Here is a 21276-nt window from a genome sequence, read left to right as displayed (position 1 = left end):
ACCCTTGGAAGTCCAGGGGAAAGAGTGCCTCTGTCTGGGACCCAATCAATGGTTATTTCAGAATTAACCCTCAAAGTTGCATTTTAAGAGGCTGAAAAATGCATCTTGCCAGTTGAAAGAGTTTGTGAAGTAAGGTTTTTGAAGCTGCGGTGCCCAGCATTGCCCACAACCAGTATGGCGGTCTTGTCAAAGATGTAAAGCATCTTACCTATCATCTTAAACCAAAGGTTTTTGGATTACTAAATCCACATCAGACTGAGAGCCATTTGCCAGTACAATTTGGCCCAAGGTCTTTAAAATGGTATAGACTGTAGTTTTGGATAATTACAGCCAAGAGAAGTCTGTCATGCCCATTTATTTATTTATTTATTTATAGTCCTCCATCCTGTCTGTTGAAAAAAATGCAAGATGTTTTCAAACCAAGTCTATTAATCATCTCTGAACTCTGGCCAAAACAAAAATGTACACCAGGGTGGAAATCTGTAACTGGGTGAAAGAAGGTCAGTCTTAATTGGCTAATAAGATATGGAAAAGAGTTTGCCATCTGGAAGAAAGCAGACATGAGAAATCATTATTTTTCTTTTACATAAATCAGTATGTGCTAATCATACTCTGATTTAACAGCTGGGTCGGGCCCTACAAAATAAATGGTTTTCTGTTTAAATGTGTATGGCTAACAGTGATTACCAAAGTATTTCATAACAATTTGCTTGTTAAGATATAAGCTAACTCCAAAAGAGCCAGAATGTATTGTTTTTAAAATAAGAAAAACTCAATTGCCATTAAGATCAATAGTGATAATCTCTCTTCAGACATTTGTGCTACTGAGCTCACAATTACAGCTCCCAAAGAAGGGAGCGTTGTGTGGAACTCGAAGGGTGAATGTGTGGAGGCTGGAGAACCAGCAGTGTTCTGGGCAGCTCCTAGTAACAGATAATAAGGTCTGGAGGAATTCACTCCGTTTATAAGCTCAAGTTTAATTACCTCTATCTGAGTTATCTCACCTCCTTATATGTTACATTTTATCCAGAACAGCTGATGTACCTAGTAACTTGGTAGAGAAGCTTGTTCGCCCTGCTTTGCAGAAATCTTTATTCTAATCAGTTAATAATAAACTTATTCTTATTCTAATAAACTATTATTCTTGTTTTCATTTTATACCTCAAGTTTTGTTTCATCTTACATCCTGAACACCTATCCTGAGCTCACGAGGCTACGCAGCCAAAGGTGTTGAGTACGGAGAGCCATAACTGTGAGCACAGTGGCACTCATGAATGTCTGAAGAGGGTTATAGTTGCTGAAATGCATGAACTAAGCTTGTGGGTACAATCACAGACTACACTTCCAACCTAGCTCTGGCTGTCCCATACAGAAATATCTATCTAAATACACACACACACCTCATTACCCCAGCCATGAAATTTAGCTCACTGGGTGACTTGCAATAGTTGCTGTAACCTAATTCTCATGTAAATTGTAAAGCTATATTTTATTCAGCTAGGTGGACACCCCCCCCCCCCATAATACTATGCTCCTTATCCACTAAAAAAAAAACCAAAAAACAAAAAACCACCCACGCAGATAGAAAATTAAGCATGTTAGAGAGAAGCTAAACTGAACCTTTCCCTGACAGGAAAGAGAAAGGGAATACTTTTAAGGTTTACCCTTCATTTGAGGCACTTTTACAAATTCTCTCAGCCTGGCCTGGGAGAATTTCACAGTGAATCTGTTTTTCATTAAAACTGAAATGTTATAAGTGCAAGACACACCTTTAGTTTTGAAGCAAATTAATTTGTTTGGCAAGAGCACATAAAGGCTTATTTAAATATAGTATTAATTTATAGGTATTTAACAATAAATTCTAAAAACAAAACTACTAATAATATAATATAGGAACTCTTGTGGCATATTTATGTTAATAATATTAAATGTGCATTCCCTCTTTTATTAAAGGAGCTCCACACAATATACAGTAGCTTATTTCACTTTTGTCCCTCACAACTTTCTGACAGCTCCACTTTTTACTGATTTGATAATCCTGGCAGTGTGTGGGTATGTCATTTCTCTTACAGATTGGCTTGGTTGACTCAGAAAGATGATTTTCCATTTTGTGGTGACCCTGGGAGCTCTCATCTAATGTTAGTTTTATATATATATATATATATATATATATATATATATATATATATATATATATATATATATATACACACACACACACATACAACCAATGCTCTTAAAACACCATCCTACATATTTTTGCTATGTACTTTTTTCTTTGGATGAACCCCAAAGTGAGCCTCTAGATTCTTGGGCACCCTTCCCACCCAACTCACACCAATCACATATGTGATAAAGCTCCTCATCTTTGTGTAGATCTGTGATGGAATGAACATATAGGAGCTGGAGAGTGAGTGTGTGTGTATGTGTGTGTTGTCATAGTAACCAGGCACGGAATATTCAGTAGGAGGGATTTAAATAAGGACAGTTGGTCAGGAGAAGACAGCGTTAGTTGGAGTTGGAAGTAGTGGAAGCTGAGGGTTAGGAGTGAGAGGTTGGACAGAGAGATTGGTTTATGTGATTTGAACAAGAGAGATTGTTCAAGGGTTTGTGTGCGACTTTAGTGGTGAACGTGTGGAAACTGTGGAACCACAGTATACTGGGGCAGTGCTCTAAAAGTGGGGGAGTGTTAAATTTGGGAAAGAAATCTTGAATGTCAAACCCAGAAGTGAAACCTCCTGGTGACAGACAGAAAAGCCTGAGTTGATTAACAAAGTCTTTTATTTACCTCTGTCCCAGTTATATCACCTCCCTAGATGTTACATGTTATCAAGAAGAAAAAAACACTCTGAGAGAGTTAAACAGCTGACGTACTTAGCAACTTTTTAGAGAAGTTTATGTGCTTTGCCTTGCAGAGATCTTTATTCCAATCAGTTGTAAACAATAAATTTATTTGTGTTTTTGTTCTACACCTCAAGTTTTGTTTCATTTGTACACTGAACATATACACCTATCCAGCACTGGCAAGGCTACCTAACCAAGGTGTTGAGTACAGAGAACAGGTTAATAAGTAATCGTATGGTGGCAATGAAAGAAAATAAAAACTGAATAAATTTCCAGAACCTGGAGACTAAATTGTTATAAAACACTATAAAAACAAATCACCTCCCTTGACTTGAAAGGGGTGTCAGGGTGGGTTTCTGACAAGATCATGTGAAGTTTCTTTAAAATAGCACCTGCTTGCTACTGGGTTAAGTTCAGTTTAACTATATTTTTGCCACTTTCACTGCTGATTAGGTTTGACATTTGCAGTCATTTCACAAACATTAAGTAGGCAGGCAATCTGTCAAAGGTCAAATTGTTTCTGTTTACATCTCAATACCTTCAAGCCACATACAGGAATATTCTATTCATGGTCAACATGTCAGGTTTTATCACCATTGTAAAGATGTGAATCTTAAACAGTAAAATAGAACAGTAGTAAAATCTTGCACAGTAGATTAGAACAGTAGTAGAGGTCCCGTTGTTCTTTGAAACTGGCACCATTCACACATAATGCCCAACCAGAGTTGAATGGGGCAGAGGTTGGAATTTGTGTATGTCCAGATGGGTGAAACTGTGGTTTTGTGGCAAAAGCAATCCGTGGTTTCCCTCGCCAAATGCCAATTTGGACCTTTGGTTTGTCATGAGTTTCACCGCTCCAGTCTGTTTAGCCATGTGCAGTTGGCCATGTGCTTTTGTATAATTTGGGGATGACAACCATATGAAGGATTGCCATTTTTGGCAGCAGCCTCATGTTGTTGTGGTGTTTTGTTTTTTGTTGTTGTTTTTTTTGTTTTTTTGAGAGAGAGAGAGAGAGAGAGAGAGAGAGAGAGAGAGAGAGAGAGAGAGTTAGTTTCATCATCAGAGTTAGCTGTTTGAGTGAGGACTTATTTGATAGAGAGACATAACCAAGAACTCTGGCCTCTTCATGACAGATATGATATCACAGGATCTCCAGTGGCACAAACTACTTCAGTTATTGCAGATAAAAATGATTGAACTGTAATCCACAGTCCTCTGCATGAAGATGCTTCTCTATATGTTTCTGGAAATATGGAAACTCAGCCCAAATCTTTTGAATGTTATTTCTGCACACTGTTCAGTATCTTTTTTTTTTAACTGTATGCTGTTCTGTTGGAAAGCATTTTTAAAAACCCAGATGTTTCCCTTTAAATTGTTGCATTTTAAAGATGACTTGTATAGCTTCTCAACTGAGCTAGATTTTTTCTAACACAGTTCTAGTGGGATGAGATTTGAGTATTTTTTACAGTAAGTTTTAATCTTTAGATGGGCATTGGAATAACTTCCTCCTACCCCAGGAAACAAGCAAAGGGTGTTAGAAGGAGAGAAATCTGCAGGCTGCACTAGATCGCACATTCCATTTTCCCTTTCTGGACCTTGACATTTTGAGCAAACCACACAAAAGTCCATATTGATTTCTTTCACTTATCTATAATTGTTCTTTTCCTCCTATATAATTCTGTGCTCTGGGTCTTAGCCATCATGAAGTAGAGCAAGGCTGATTTTCTTCCAGATTTGCTTTGAAATAACGTGGTTTTTCCCCCAGATTCAGGCTGCTAGTGGTATAAATATAGTAACAAACTGTTGACCTCAAAATCATTCAAGCCGAGATCCATAACAAGAAATCAATCTAGGTTATCAGGTCATCGTGGTAGTCTAAAGTTAGCTGTCACCAAAGAGGCAAAGGGAAGATAACAGCAGTAAAACTCTCCAGACATAACTTTTCTCGAATGCACAAACTTTACTGGCTCTTTTAGCTCTTTCTCAGCCTGGGCGATCTCTAAATCCAATGAGACATTGCCTAGCTGGCTTATTGCAAAAATCTCAGTTGCACATATGTTGTTGAGATAATAGATATTAAGCTGCCCTGAAGCCACATGTGGGACCCTTCCATGTCTTGTCAGAAAGAAAATGTAGTTACCCTCTTTTTAATAACATGATCATGAGCATCTGCAGGAATTTTTTCAGGCGAGGTGCAAAGTGTATACATACAAAGACATATATTTGAACAGAACTCTAATACACCCTTGGCCCCAGATGCATGATCCCCGTGTAAATGCCACTGGCTGATCTTTCACATATATTTTTAGCCTGAAAATATTCTTGCACAATAATGTAAGAATCATAGGGCACAAGTTTTAAAAACAATATAGTAGAAGCCTCATGTTTTAAATCATGGGAGCATTTGATCTCAATACAATTAGTTTGTACTTCATCTGGAGAGTAATTTCAATTTTACTAATATTAATTGGAGGTTTCTGTCACAGTTGAAGCTTAAATAGCTTAATCTAGAAAACCCTTTTCTAATTCAAAATTTCCTTTGTTTGCAATAATTCTTGCAATTCGCTGACAATAGAAAAATATTTGGAGCATGTGTGGCTACGTTGTCCGTTTTACATATAGTACAAAAAGCATGTAAGTGTATGGACAACAGATCTCCATAAGTTCAGTCAAAGCATGAAAGGGGCTTCTTCACACATTGTAGGCTCTTACACATGATCAGGTAATCACATAACAGAGGGTTACCAATTGTTTGATGGAATCTACACAATACAGCTGTCCACACATAGAGAGATCCTTTCATGCTTCTGCTCAATGTGTGAAGATTGGACTGCGGCCAGAGACTCTGGTGTTGCTCTCCCTCCATGTTTTCAGCCCACACATGGAAGGAACAATGAATAGGACTTGTATGGTCGCTTAATTCACACAAATTTCCTCAATTCACATACCTCCCTACTAATATGGGATCACAGCACAAGGAAATGGTTCCCATTCCACTGTGAGCATAGAGAAAGCTTTATAGTGACTAGATAACCCTCACTAAGTATGGGACAGACCGGCAGGTGCCTTGCCATAGAGCGACTGGCAGGCATGCAAGAAGCCTGCTACTTCTACAGGCACATCCTGCATCTGATTGGCCGGTCCATGTCACGTGTGGGAGGAAGCCAAACAATAACTTGATCACATGGAGGTCACATGGAAGGGGAGGCAAGATGGTGGCCCATGAGACCGGGAGCACAACTCCGCCCCCGTCCCACCACAAATTGTGGCAGCAGGGAACAGCATTTTCTTTCTTTGTGTCTAACCAATGTATTTGTCTTTTATACAGTTTGACCAAGGATATTCTGAAATAAAGCAATCAACCCTACAGCCCACAGTGCTAATAATTCCCCTCCCCCTTTATGGATCAAAGTTGTAAAAATTCCCTAAGTCATTGTGCCTTTTTACATATATATGAAGCTTATGCTCTAATGAACACAGTATGTCCTTAAAGTGTTGCAGGACCGTTTGTTGTTTTTACATACACATGATAATATATCTCAGTGTTAAATCAGGTCTAATTCACTTCTTATAAAGACTCCAGTAGATTATTTTTCATATTTCCAAGTGCATATTAGAATATGGAGACATCAGCAATTACATTATCATCAGTTAAAATCCCAAGCATGACATAATGAAAGGGAAAACACTTCAAAATGAAGCTACAGGATAGCTTTGAATTGTCTAATGTTGTAAAATAATATGTTTACCCAGAAAGAAATTATGCATAAACAACTGAGCTTTTTCAGGTTGTTATTGTTCATGGTGTGTCTGGAGAATCAAACATGTACATCTTCACCAGATCAAGGTCCATAAGGGTATTTTAAACTAACAGTGGGTGGAAGCACACTGCAGACACAAACTGCTGTGAATAAATTGTCTGGGATCAATAATGTTGGTATGTACATCATCTCAATGAGAATCTAGAATTCACAACTTTAAAAAAGTATTTGTGGCATTAAAAAAATGCCTTAGTGTTGGGATTGAAACAGACATGAGGATGTATTACAGTATATAACTTCAATAAACAAAAAAGTATTGGAAGAAGCATCTTAGAAAAGCGTGTACAGACAAACTTCAGTATTCATGGAGGTTCCGTTCTCCACAATTAACGTTGGTACTGAAAAGGCAAATACTGAGTTATTAGATCTATGAGATTGCAGGGGTTACATTCCTAGCGACCCAAAAATCACTATAAAACTCCCCCCCAAACTTAAATATGGGCAAAACAAAGTGCCCTGCCGTGCTCTGTGGGCATCCTGTTGTCCAGCAATCCCCCCCCCGCAAAGTACAAATTGTTGCTTTTTTATGAAAAAGGGTTTCTGTCTCAAATGAGCTACAAAATGGCTTCTCTTCATAAAATGGCAGATGGAAATGACCTCTGTTGTCATTTCCAGCTGTCTTTGAACCATGGATACATGAACTTAACCCTTTGTTGGCTGATTATTTTCCATGCATGCCAGGGTTGGGTGTCAATCACCCGACTGCAGATACGTGGAAATGTGGATGGTGAGTCTGCAGATAGTTACATAAGCCTGTATAGTTTCTTTCTCAGATGACTTTTAGAAAATCCTGTAAGAACATCTACTACAACTGACTTCCTTACTTCCTTGTTTGCTCAGTTATTTCTTTTCTCTGACCCTCTCAGTTCTGCATCTTTGTTGGCAATGCAACCATTTGTGGGCACAGGTAGCCACAGGAAGAAAGCTTTAAAGCTGCCACTTCCTGATTGGAGCCTGAATGTACCCCAGCTCCAGGATGATGCCATGAAACCTCATGGGGCTGCCCTCTTCCTGCAAGGAAAGACCAGCACAGCAACCAGCTAGCTGCCTGGACTTTCAGAGTGTACTTTCACCACAAAAGCAATGTTCACAGTTTAGGGGTGTTCTCTGGCTAAGATGTCTGCAAGGATAAATATCCTTTCCTTTAACATATCTAATCTTAATATCAAAATTTCCAGTATGTCCTAGCACCACTAGATTAAGCTTTTTATCGCAGCATTTGCTGCAATGGAACCTAGTCCATTTTAAAAGGAATTTTCAATACGGGAGAGGATGAACTCAACCAGCTACTTTTATAATATGAAAAGAGGCATATTTAACATACACTTTAAAACACACATTCATACCAATAAGGATATATTATGATACACGTATTTTAATAAGAAATTATTGTAATTTAAGGAAATTCAGAACTCATGCTACTTCTCCCTCAACACCTCACTTGTCTGCCTAATTTTTCCACTATTGCAAACTCTGGGTTTACTACAAACCCCATCCTATGTCTTCCCTTTCCCAGAGACAGCACAAAAAATATTCACAAACAACAGTCCTTTTCACAAATGCAAACACATTAACAGCTCATTTTTTCTGCCAAGATAAAACAGCATGTAGCTCTTATGCAGTCAACATGACTTCCAAAGCCCTGGGAACCTTCTGCTCTTGTGTTCCTAAGCTAAGCTTGGCACCTTTGAGAAGCATCCGGTCTGAGAATTGTTCATTTGCCACTCAAATTCAGGTTTTTAAAAATAAAAGCCCAGTCAAACTTGTACATTAAGGCTAACTACACGTATGTTCTGGGGCCTGTAAATTCAACAGCAGCACTGGTTCCTGCATTTATTGGAATCAATTACTCTGATTGTCTGCAGGAGAAAGGAACAAGCACATTTGGCCACAACCTGGATGTCTCCTGCAAGAGACATGCTACTCTCTAGGCAAATTCACATGTAATACGGAACTGCGGTTCCAATGGTTCCATGCCTCCTTCCCCTGCTTTTTTATCCGCGTCCAGACATTGGGGACAGATGCCTCTCTGCTGTCAGCAATTCTGTAGAGAGGTGGGGGGAGCTGGCTGTGTGGGCTTCCTTCTTGACAGCCCACACAGCCAATCAGGCCAGAGAGGAGGAGCTTCTTCCCTCAACTCCAGTTCTATGGGGCCAAAACTGCAATGCCAGCATTAGGACATAACGCTGGCACCACAAAACGCTGGCAGCGAAACTACACTCTGACTGATGGTTCAAAGTGCAGTTAGGGGAGGGAAACCATGGGTCCCTTTTCACCCTTAGCTCTGGTATCCAGCATTTGGACATGCGGTTATGCAACCTTGAGGTGAAGGGACCTCCAGTCTCCTATTACATCCAAATTTGGCCTCTGTCTATAAAGTCCAAGAGATTCCTATAAAGGGCTTTCTTGATCTGTTGTATAGTGTTCTACCACCACAGCTCTGGCTGTGAGACTATGTAACCACCAGTACATCCGGAGAGGTGCAGCAGAATGAAAAGGGCTGTACATAAATGGGGGGATTTTGAGTTCATGAGAAGGCATTCATAAGGTCTGGAGGGGAAATTCCCCTACATGTAAGGTTTTGTTGTTGTTGTTGTTTGTTTTTTAAAAAGCCTTCATGGAACCATCACAGGACAGTGTGGAATGTCTGAAGCATGAAAGGGAATTCTGTCCTTTCTTCCCAACAGAGAAGTTTACAATATATTCAGAATCTGTAGTATAGTATTGCTTTTCATGGTGAAGTGGTTTCTTTCCTGGAGCAAGAGTTGTTATTTATTCAAGTACACAATGGGATGCAATCTGCTACCCAGGCCAGTTTGTACAACACTGTCTTTCTAGATCACCAAAGTTTCTCTAACAGTTCCTTATCTGGTAGTTTGGGCTGTCAGTTCTTGTGAGAAGAGTTCTGTCCATCTCACAAATTGTAATCTGCAATAATAATAATGATGCATCTAGACAGTCCTTTAGTTCCCTAGGTATTTCAAGACACAACAATTGTTTCGGAAGAATAACACCTAATAGAGGGCAGTAACAAGTATCAGAAGGCAGCATCCAGACATTCTACTTAGGCGAAGAGGTAGAGCATTGGGAGACCCTCAGGGACAATTTTATGGGATACAGGGGGCTGCAAAGGGAAGGGGTACTGGCAAAAATTGCATCCTCATTGTGCAGTAGAATGTTCTTCTCTTCATAGAAGTACTAGCCTGTAAGCTGCCATAAGACTTTATTAGCAATATTATTTTGATTTACACAAGTCTTGGTGTCTGCAGCTTCATTGGACTTTTGCAAGAGTAAATTTGACAGGTCAGCCAAGTCAAATTAAGCAGCCTTTGTCCACCTGGACCTCTCAGGAGTTTGATAGAGTTCACTAAAGCTGATATTGCATTTGCAGCATTACTTTTCATTTGCAGATACTTCACCTGGCACAATGTTACTTGGTCCATTCAAACTTTAAGCAAACTATGGTTCTTGTTTGAGTTCTTGGGCATGTTGGCAGTTTGGACAAGTTACTCAGGTTTTGTAAGTCTGCCACCACAAAGAGGACTTTTCTTGCTATTTTGGATTGTAAACTCAACTGTCAGAACTATATTGATACAGGCTATTAACTTTCAGCAAAGGAAAAATTACAAATGGGAAATCTTAGTTGAATTCATAACACAAGTATTTTCACTCATCACAGCATGCCCCTTTGTAGTCTCATGTAGCAAGATATCTCCCTCAGCATCCCACCTCCAAAACATCTCCCCACAGCCACCAAATCATACTGCAGAGCAGTCCATCAGGAGGAAAAGCACAGTTGCCCTTAGGACTTGTAGCCCTTTTCCACAAGTCCTAAGGGCTACTGTGCTTTTTGCCTGGTATATTATTCTGCATTGTGTTGTATTGCCTTAGTCATCTAGCATGGTTGCACCTCTATCACCTTTGGCTTCTCCACCATTGGCTACACCATTGCCTCTGCTCCTGGCTAAGACACCCTTACCTGCATGTCTCCCCAGTCAATGGAAAGGAGATTAGTTACTCTGATTTGAGTAGGCTATTTTAGAAATAAATGAGTAATATACATTGTGACTTCTCTATGCTGGTGTTGTATTGATAGCAGTTTGTTTACAGTCTTCAGAAAGTTATTAGGCTAAGTATCAGTATTCATCTATTCACATCTGGACTGCAGCCACGATGAATGGCTTTCCCTGAGATGAGTGTGGTTTCTTCCTTTAAGGTGAAAGCTTCAGGGGAATACTTTTGAGGCAGAATTTTCTGAAGACTCCTTTGAGTACTTGGGCCAAGGAGCCCTACAGCATGATGTCATTTGCAGATCGAAGACCTGTCAAAGGGGAACATTAGGTTTGAAGCTCTCACTTCCTTGTGATGTCATAATTACTGAACAATTACTACACAATGGGATAATGATGTTTCTTAACACTTTCCCATTAATCGGGAAGGAATATCAATTTGGAAGGAAGTGAATTTGGAAGTACTAGAACCATTTGTCAAATATCCTACCCACCCACCCCTAGACACTTTTTCTGTTTCCTGCAGTGTGACTAATCTAACATGCTTTCATGACAACCAGTTGGAGTCAACTCTGAATCAGTTCAGGGAATAAATATGTATCCTGATATTGGCATTTTAAATCCCTTTAAAGCAGGGGCATAGCAAGGTTGGAGTGGGCCTGGAGACGAGATTTTAAAATGGGCTCCTCACTGCTGATTAACAAAGGAGCCTTTCAACCATGCAATCCGATCCTATGTATGTTTTCTCATAAATCCTAACAAATTCAGTACAGTTTGCTTCCAGGTAAGTGTGTGGAGAATTGCAGCCTCAGGCAGCAAATCTAACCACATTTAGCTGGAAGTACATTTCACTGAAACCTAAAGGACTTTGTAATTTTTTTCCCATGAAACAAGCCACTTATAAGACTTTTTTTAAAATTTAAAAAGTATTAAAAACCAACAATTTGTCCAATCCATTTCAATTTAAATATACCTACATATTCCTCCCACATCTCTCTGCTCAAAACCAAAGCCCTATACTCAGTCATTCCAGGTGATCCAAAGGCTGGGGCTGAAATCAGGTGTTTTTTTAATGAAGGCAAAGGGCAGATTCTTCCATATCAGGTTGGAACTACTTTTTTTTTATTTAAGGGTTTTTTAAAAAATTTTTAAAAAAGATTTTAAACCAGCAAATCCCTCAATCTCTGAATTAAATATTAAGAGTCATTTCAATCTGCCCTACATCCCACCCACCCATCTTATATCAAACCTCTATGGCAAGCAATCCCTAAATATCCAGGGAGGGATAATCACAAAAAGGAAATCACATCCTACCTCCATTACTAAGCCTGAAGGGTCAAAAGCTGGGCAGAGCTGTGGTGGGCAAAGGCAGCCAGTGCTGGCCACCCTGCTCCCTCCCTCCTTCCCTCCCTCCCTTCTTCCTTCCTTGCTGCCTGCCTGCTGGCACTCGAGTTCAGGCTTCAGGGAGGCCTGCACGGAGGCCTCTCTGGAAGCCCTGCCCACCCACCGAACAGCTCAGAGGCGGAGACTGAAGGGGCTGCAGCAGCATGCAGGCTGCTTCACTCCCCTGGCCAGAACAGGAGGGCTAGGAGGAGAGGGGATCAGCAGACAAGGCAAGGGGGACTGGCTAAGGGGCCTTGGGGGGCCCTCCAGGTCCTGTGGGACTAGTCTCCCCTTGCCAAATGGAACTTACGCCCCTGCTTTAAAGTTAATTGTGCTCTCGGAAATCTGACTAGACTGAAGTTCTGTACACACTTAGACCTGAGCCTCACTGTGGTACTGAGCCTGAGTTATAGAGCTTGGTGCTGACTGAATGGCTCTCCATAAATAATGTTAACATTTGATGGTGAGAGACATGTGACTGAGTCACCCCCAGTAGAGCCTATCAGGAATATTAGGCGGTATGCTGCTCCTCAGAGAGGGCAATGGCAGTGATGCCATGTCTTGGGTGGAGGGGAGTTCACTTAGTTTCAAGGACAGTTTCCTGGCCTTCCTCCACCCTGCTCTCCTGCTTTCCAGAGCAAAGCATCTCTCACAATGGGCGGAAACAAGAAGACATGATATGCCAGGGCACATAGCAACCTTGCCCATGCTTAGCCTGAGATGTACCTCCACAGGTGGGTGGAGGGCAGGAGGAAGTAAATACAACCACCCAATGTTCCCAGACTCCAGATACTTTTTTGGATATTGGGAAGGGTATATTCTGCCCATGGAAAGTTACACATAATGAGCTCATTAATAATAAACTCATTAGTAAAACTCTGCTCTCCCATCCATCACATTTCTGACCTGCATGGATTACAAAAAAGATTTCCACAGGCCCCTTGACCTTTCTGCAGAACAAGTCAGTTTTGTTACTCAGCCAGGACACGTGACCTTCAATGCTGATTTAGAGACACTAGGGGAAAATAATGCAGCTTCATTCTTTTATAAACAGAAATGAAAACCAAGGCACAATGTATAATTCAGAATGAAAGTCAGAATGATCTTTCTGTAAAATCTCTCTCTTGATTAGAAAAGGAAATTGCAAACTAGAGCCCCCCCCCTTAGTTAATTAAACAACACATAGAACCTGGTAGCTCATTTCAGAAGTATAATGCAATTTGCTGCAATGTTTGCAGCATATTGAAATACACAGCTATTTAAATGGGCAAAGCCATTTCAAACACAATATAAGGGACAAAACTGAAACGATATTGTCCCTGAAAAACACAAATGGAGCAGCCGGTAATTGTATCCTCTTATTAGCTTCTTTCAGAATAAATTAGCACAACATTCTGAAAAGGTACTAGATAATATGACAACTTCATATTTATATACTTTGGCTACAATCCTAAATTCACTGACTAAGGAATTCACTGAACAAAGCAGAACATTTTCCCAAGTAAACATGCTTAAGGTTGCACTGTTTATTAATAAAATATTTGGGACTTAATTCAGTCCTCTGCTGCATCATCTTCTTCCGTGTGTGCTGCTCCATACACAGTACCGCTGACCCCCTACTTCTGTTGATAGATCTGTCGTACATGAAGAGCTGCTGTTACAGGAAGACTGTGCGTTGTGGCTGGATTTGTCCCATTAAAATGCACTAGCTGACATCCTGACTAATGAAGCACCAGTGCAACACAGCTCCCCTGTTGACTCAATGATGAGTACAATGTTTTATGACCTTCTCTTCTCTTTGTGCTACGCACAGCCCTCAGGGACATGTTTTCAGGTGAAATAGGTGGATTCCAGGGGGAAGTGTAGTTTGTTGAACACCCCACAACACTAGCATCAGTGCAACATGAGTCTGGAACTCTTCAGAAGCACTGGTGCTACACTGGTGCTTATCCTGTTACACTGGTGCTTTGTTAGATGGACATTAGTGTTATTTAAGTATATGCATCAAATGATCAGCAACATATCACTGCAACTTTCATCCTGTTGAGTTGTAGGATAGCAATCTTGCTGATGCTCAAATGCTTAAAACATTTTAAAGCTATGTTTTTTAGTGATGTGCATGGTCCGGAGCAGTCCGGACCAGCACCAAAGGGGAGCCTATCTTTTAGGGCGGGGAGGGCTTGTTTACCCCTCTCGCGCCTCTTTGCCCCCGCCAGTGGCCGTAATCTACTGTAAAATTGGGGCTCTGGAAACCAGCAAAAAAAGGCTACTGCCTACAAGGAAAGGCTACTGCCGCCCTGCCGCCCCCCCACCCGCCACCCGCCACCCCCCCACGAGTGCTCACCAAGTTAGAAGAACTTAGAGAGGAGCTTCTTCCCGGCGGGTAGACCGGGCCTCCGGCAAAAGCTCTATAGGATAAAGAGCTCTAGCGCGCATGCGCACGCGCCCAAGGCCCCGGTTGGGCCGGAGGCTTCGATAAGAGAGGAGCTCTGTTCGCGAGCTCCTCTCTAAGTTCTTCTAACTTGGTGAGCACTCGTGGGGGGGGGGTGGCGGGTGGGGGGGCGGCAGGGCGGCAGTAGCCTTTCCTTGTAGGCAGTAGCCTTTTTTTCTCTAATCTGCTCGCGGGGGGGGGGGCGGCGGAAGCGGCGGCGGCTGGGGCGGCTGGTTTCCAGCGCCCCAATTTTACAGTAGATTACGGCCACTGGCGGGGGCAAAGAGGCGCGGGAGGGGTAAACAAGCCCTCCCGCCCTTAAAGCAATACCCCCCCACCCAGACCCGGACCAACCAGGGCAGAACCGGTCCGGCAGTTCGGCCATTCTATAGAATGGCCGCCGGACCGGTTCGGACACACCACTAATGTTTTTGTAGTGGGGGCGGGGGATCCAATACTCTACATGCATATAACTGAACCTTTTTGTTCCTGAGGGATAAACCCAATTATGCCTGATACCTTTCCATTTGTAGCACTAGAGTAATATATCATTTGCCACACTCTTTAGCTAAAAGCAAATCTCAGATTTTGGGAACCATTCTTGACTATTCTGAAATGCTGACCTATGGCGTAACCTCCTATGTTAAATTCTGACCTAGGGATAGCCTCCTATGTGGACAAATGGACAAACTTGGAATGGCTGTGCAACTGATATGCTATAACTGGAGCCCTGCTCAGGAATCATAAAACTTGGTCCAGTGTATCAGATAATATGCTGGTTAGCCATGATTTCCCCATTCCTGTGCACTCCTTAGCCATGCCCAATGGCCTCTCCAGGTACTGCATTTGTCTGCAAAGACAATTGACCAACTCAGAAAACCTGGTGAACCAGCACATGCTGGCTGGCATCCTAATGCTGTATACATGCCCCTAACAGCAGCAGGCACTCAGCACTAGCCTCAGCACTTCTGAAGCACAAGTGCATTTGTGCAGGAGCATGACAATTTTCACCACTCTCCCCATGTTCCTGTGGAAAGACGTTCCTGAGTATTGTGCAATTCTCAGGACATGTTTATGTTGTCAAACAGTGCTTCCTGTGCACAGGGGGAGTGGGAAGGTTGCCATGTTCTTCAGCTAATGTGTCTGGTTTTGGAAGCGCTGAGGCTAGCACTTCACATGTGCTGCTGTTAGGATCATACATATAGCGTTAGGATGTCAGCCACTGTACCCCATTTCAATAATGGTCTTGGGGGTGGTTGAGATGATATTGTCTGACATGCCTTCCTCTCATGCAATTTGAGACATGAGCATGTACGTCCTGCAAGGATGTGCATGGAACCAGTTTGGAGGCCCTTTATGGGCCTCCGAACTGGTTCAAAGAACCAGCGGTTCTGCCGGTTTGAAGGTGGTGGGGTATCTCCCTTTAAGAGTGGGGGAGGGTGCACTTACGCCTCCTGCCACTTTCCCCCTGCCAGGGTCCATGTTTCTCAGTGCCCATCGGGGCAGCAGTGTACCTCCCTGCCACCCCGTTGCCCTTGTCTTCCAGATATGTGTGCCTGTGCCGGCGCATGCAGGTGCATCGGCGACTTCCAGACATATCCAGAAGACGAGAGCAACGGGGCAGCAGAGAGGTACACTGCCACTCCGATGGGCATTGAGGAACATGGATGCTGGTGGGGGGAAAGCGGCAGGAGGGGTAAGTGCATTCTCCCCCACACTTAAAGGGAGACTCCTGCCACCTTCGAGCCTCCCTGCCACGGTTCCATGTACATCCCTAACATCCTGCCCTTATCCCAGTGCACTAGGCTACTGCCAAATCTCCTGATTCGAGGCTGTCTGAACTGCCTCTCCACATGCAATTTAAATACTACTTTAAAGTAAAATTTAAATTGTACTTGGAGGGGACATTTAGGCAATGTTAAAACAGGGAGATGAAAGGGAGGCAAGACCTAATCATGTGGATGCAGGGCTGGCTGGAAAGTATTGTCTGAACTGGCCCTTGGATTTCACCAAGATCAGTACCATTAGCTCTTTGCCCAACCTTCTCTTTTCAATTGCTTCACTCTTCCTTTCCAGCATAAGGCAATGGCAAAGATCGGTTCAGTGTAACCAAACCATGACTGAGGTAAAACCAATGATATGCTGTTGAGAGGTCTTCCTGTAGGTCAGTGATATATTCCTGAAATATTTCTGCTTTTAAAATATCCACATTTTTAAAAATTCACATTTCTATTTCAGCCTGTTGCTGATTCCAATATTTGGAAGGGACGGTTTAGAAAGAACTAAAAATTAATTTGTAATTTACTACCTGTAGCAAAAATATTAGTTGCAACATATTCTACAGCTTGTTGGCTGAAATGTCAACAGAAAATATTCTTCTGAGAATTTCTAATCAACAATTTGGAACATTTGGAAGCTACCAGCTAGTTTCCATCAAGTTAATACTATTTGAATGTTAACATGCATACAAATTGTTTTCTGTTTTGAGTAGTTGTTGATGTTTTGTACATATTTAAAATAGTAATGCAATATCTCCTTTTCAAGACCTAGACCCTGAAAGTCTCATACTCTAAAGATGACTGTATTCAGTATTTTCACTGCAAATGTTTGAAACTGGAGATGGTTGGCATTCACCAGCTGTCCATTGTTGACTGTTATTCACAAGAATACCATGAGAACAATGGCAACAGTCCCCAATTTCTGATATTCTGAATAACACAGTTACCATAAAATTGGTAAGTAGAATACAGCTCAATATATTTTCAAGAACAGACAAATGAGTTAATCATGTATGCCAATTATCAAAATGTTCCCTGAAGTGTTACTTGAGATGAAAAGTAGGACGCAATTTAGGGGATAACGGGATTTATTTATTTGTTTGTCTTGTCAATTCCATGCTTCTCCATCTGTATTTCAAATCTTATAACGAGGATTCATTTTCAGGTAATTGGTTTTTAAGCACATGATCTTATGTGTTTTGAGTAACTATATCCAGAATTAATTATCTGAACTCAAATTACCTTTAGGTTTCTCCAGTTTACTTGATTAAGAATTTTAACAGAGTAATCTTAGGAAATCTCCAATTAGGGCATTATAAAACACAATGCATTTTTCATTTCAGCTAATGAAAATGAATTCTGAATCTTCTGGTATGTCCTGGCATAAAAAACAAAATATGTTACTCCAAGTTAGGCCATATGGGATAAAGTCCCAGTCTTCTACAAATACATGGCGTGAGAGATAGACAGCTGGTGTCTTTGTTAATACCTGTCAATCCTGAAAATAAAAATTGAACTAACTTATGGAATTATGTTGTAACACATGCCATTGCAATAGCACTTATCTTAATTGTGGGGCATTTCAAAGATTCAGAATGTACACATATAGCAGTGATGGTTTTTCAAAGAACCATAAAAGTGGCAGGGCTGGCTGGAAGTCAAGCAGACAATTCTTGGCACTGAAGCAGGATTGTTAAGCACTCTGGCTATTCAGACAACTGGTAGCCATGTGGCAGATGCAAATTTGTTCCATGTAGCACCTGTACTACACAGGAAAGTGGTTGCCTGTAGCCTCTAATCATGTGCTTTAGCTAGCATTAGCATCCCTCCACTTCTCTGGATTTTTGAGCAGCTGCAGGGAGGTTTAAATGAGGACCATGCAAAAAATATTCTAATAAAATATTTGCTTTAATAGTAGCACATGCAATCAAACTAAATAAATTCTGCCCTCCCCCAATACTCACCACTCATTCCTCCCACTCCAGGAGCATCCTTAGAGAGAGTTTAATTAGGGCCATTACCCTAGCCCTGCTCAAGGTAAGCAGAGTGCACTGTGGCTGGAGCATTAGGGGTGGAGTAGTGTCAATGAGGCTGGAGGTGGTAGAGGCAGAATTGGGAGAAGCAGCATGTCCCTCTCTCTTTTCCTGATACACCACACTGCCTCTCTCTTGCTCTCTTCTCACTGAGCTTTAACTTCAGCCAATGGGTTCATCATTGCCTGCTCAGCTCAAGTTAAAGCTGAGAGAAGAGAGAAAGAGGCACCCATGGCAGGGTAGGGAAACACACACACACACACCATCTGATTCTGCCCCCACCAGCACTGCCCCTAACCCCACCCCATCTGTAATCTTTGTGCTGCTGTGCCTTGCCAAAACCCCTCACTCACCACCACCCACTCCTGGGACCTGCACCCTCGTAGGGATGGATCTGTCTCACTCTGCTCACCATTGTTCCCGCCCACCCAACTTCACTTATTGTTCAGCTCACATGTTTGTTTCCTGCCACACTGCTGCAATGCCTAGGAGAAGGCAGAACGGGACAGGGACCACATTATTTAGGTAACTAAGGGTTACAGTTACAGTTGAACAGTTGCTTGAGCTATTGGTGATGGAGAGCAGTTAGAAGAGAGAAGGAAGAACTGTGGAAAGAAAGCTACAGAAGAAGCTGCGGGGAAGATGCAAAGCCCGGAAAGGCAGAGATTTACCCATTGAGACATTTCCTGTCAGAAATCCAGAATAGCAGAGACCAGTATTTAAAGTGTCAGGCCTGACTGAAGCTTTGAGGGAGCTTGATGGGACTATGGGAAGGGCACCTCCAGAGGTGAGGGAAACTGTCAATTGTGTAACTGTCATTGTTTGTTTATGGTGTACCTTTGTGACCACTTACCTATTTACTTTACATCTGCTTCTTACTTTTGCTCACACACACTGTGAAATTTACTCTGCTTGTTAGAGCTCCTTAATTTCTGAAAATCCAGGGCCTGTCACACCACGTTTTGAATGGCATTTGCTCCAATGTGAAGTGTGGCAGATCAATGGGCACTGTTAAGGTCAATGAAGGCAACAGAACTGGGTTTTAACTACATATCCAGATTTCTGGTCCAACTATTCTGAACATGTTGGATGGGATCCAATCCTGTATTCATCTACTCTTAAAATCAGGAAATCTGCTATGGGGATCACATTAAGGATTTTGTCAAACTGTGAGGTGAGGGTTTGTTTTCCCAACTCTTTTATGCCTTTTATTACATTCCAATAAAATATAAAGTTGAAATCCTAAGGGCTTCGCCCTCACAGAGAGGCTGCAGCATACCTGTGACAAAGGCTTGTTGTCTCTGAGCTGAGAGCAGGCAGAGGGAGATGGAGAAGTGGTTTTTGCTTATCTCCCCTCCCTTCAAAAGTCCTTTTCACTTGCAGAAATATGTCCCTGAAGGTCATGCAGCTTTCAGGGACATATTCCTGCAAGTGAAAAGGACATTTGGAAGGAGGGGAGAAAAGCAAAAATAGCTTCCCCAGCCCCCTCTGGCCATGGTCAGCTGTAGACCAAGCCTTCGTCACAGGTACAATGCAGCCTCTCTGCAAGGATACAGTTCTCCCCTCCCCTACTCTCTTACAACTATGGAACATATGGTCAATATTTATATATCGCATTTCAACAAACAATTTTACATAGCAAAAAGAATGAGAATATTCATCCTTGTCTCAAAGGGATTCACAATCTAAACTGAAACATATGGGAGAAACCAGGAAACAGCCACTGGAGAGATGCTGTGCTGGGTTAAATAGGGACAGTTCGCTCTCTCTGCTAAATATAAAACAGCCAGGCTTCAAAAGGTGCCTCAATGTCAAATTAGCAAGGGTCTGCCCCTTTTGCTGGGGTTGTGACAATATTCACATTTTTTAATGTGGACATCACAGCTCAGTCCTATGTGTTTTTATTCAGAGGTATATCTCACTGAGTTCAATTGGGCTTACTCCCAAGCAGTATGTATAGGATTGCCGCCTTACTCCATTCCCTCTGCTGGCCTCTGCATTACCCCCGAGGGTCTCACAGGGACATATTTTCAGGGGGAATGGGACTGCAAAGGAAAGAGGGATTGGTAACAATCACCCTTCCCCTTGTTCAAATGCAGCTTCTTCCAGTCGTGGGACAACCAGTTGGGATGCAACCCTGTATTTCTCTACTCTTAAAACCAGGAAGTCTGCTAAGGGGATCACATTAAGGATTTTGTCAAACTCTGAGATGAGGGTTCCCCCGCCCCAACTCTTTTATGCCTTTTATTACATTCCTATGATATTCAGCTACTTTCCAATAAAAAGGAAGATTTAAATCTTCATTTCTGGGATATTCAGCTAGCCAGTAAGGAAAACAGATAATTTGGCATGTAGTTCTCTATATCCTCCAACAATTTGCTTTTGGAATATTACAGAACTATTTATTTATCAACAAGTGGTGGTACTGGGATTTTTATGAATCTGGATGCTTTTTTAGTTTGTTCACAGATAAAACTCTGTTAATACTTGGGCAGTCACAGAAGCCATTACTGTCAATATCTGACTAAACAGAAAACAGCATTAAAAAAAGAAAATATATAACTCTGCAGTATTTTGCACACTTACTTGGTAGGGAGGTGCACTAAGGAGGTTCCACCCTGGCTTGCACTTGTATGGGACGGGAGAGCTCATGTGATCTTACCTCTAGGGCATTTCTGCATTTGGGAGGTATAGCTCAATGGGTAGAGGAGAGCTGGTCTTGTGGTAGCAAGCATGTCCCCTTAGCTAAGACTTGTCCCCTTAGCTAAGCAGGGTCCTCCCTGGCTGCATATGAATGGGAGACTTGATGTGTGAGGACTGTAAGATATTCCCCTCAGGGGATGGAGCTGCTCTGGGGAGAGCAGAAGGTTCCAAGTTCCCTCCCTGGCATCTCCAAGATAGGGCTGAGAAAGACTTCTGCCTGCAACCTTGGAGAAGCCGCTGCCAGTCTGTGTAGACAGTACTGAGCTAGATGGA

At 42.0% G+C, this 21276-nt stretch overlaps 1 long non-coding RNA gene across 1 annotated transcript; it reads right to left on the bottom strand.

Annotated features, from left to right (window-relative positions):
• Window positions 1-7938: 7938 nt before the first annotated feature.
• On the bottom strand, window positions 7939-12121 carry LOC128340712 (uncharacterized). Its single transcript, XR_008313904.1, has 2 exons — window positions 11990-12121; window positions 7939-10986 (listed from the first exon to the last, which is right to left on the bottom strand). It is a non-coding gene; the product is annotated as an uncharacterized LOC128340712 (long non-coding RNA).
• Window positions 12122-21276: the final 9155 nt, after the last annotated feature.

This window comes from Hemicordylus capensis, chromosome 1 (genome assembly GCF_027244095.1).
Source record: "Hemicordylus capensis ecotype Gifberg chromosome 1, rHemCap1.1.pri, whole genome shotgun sequence".
NCBI classification, from domain to species: Eukaryota; Metazoa; Chordata; class Lepidosauria; order Squamata; family Cordylidae; genus Hemicordylus; species Hemicordylus capensis.
Note: the sequence above shows the minus strand (reverse complement) of the source record. Positions and strands in the feature narration are given on the sequence as shown.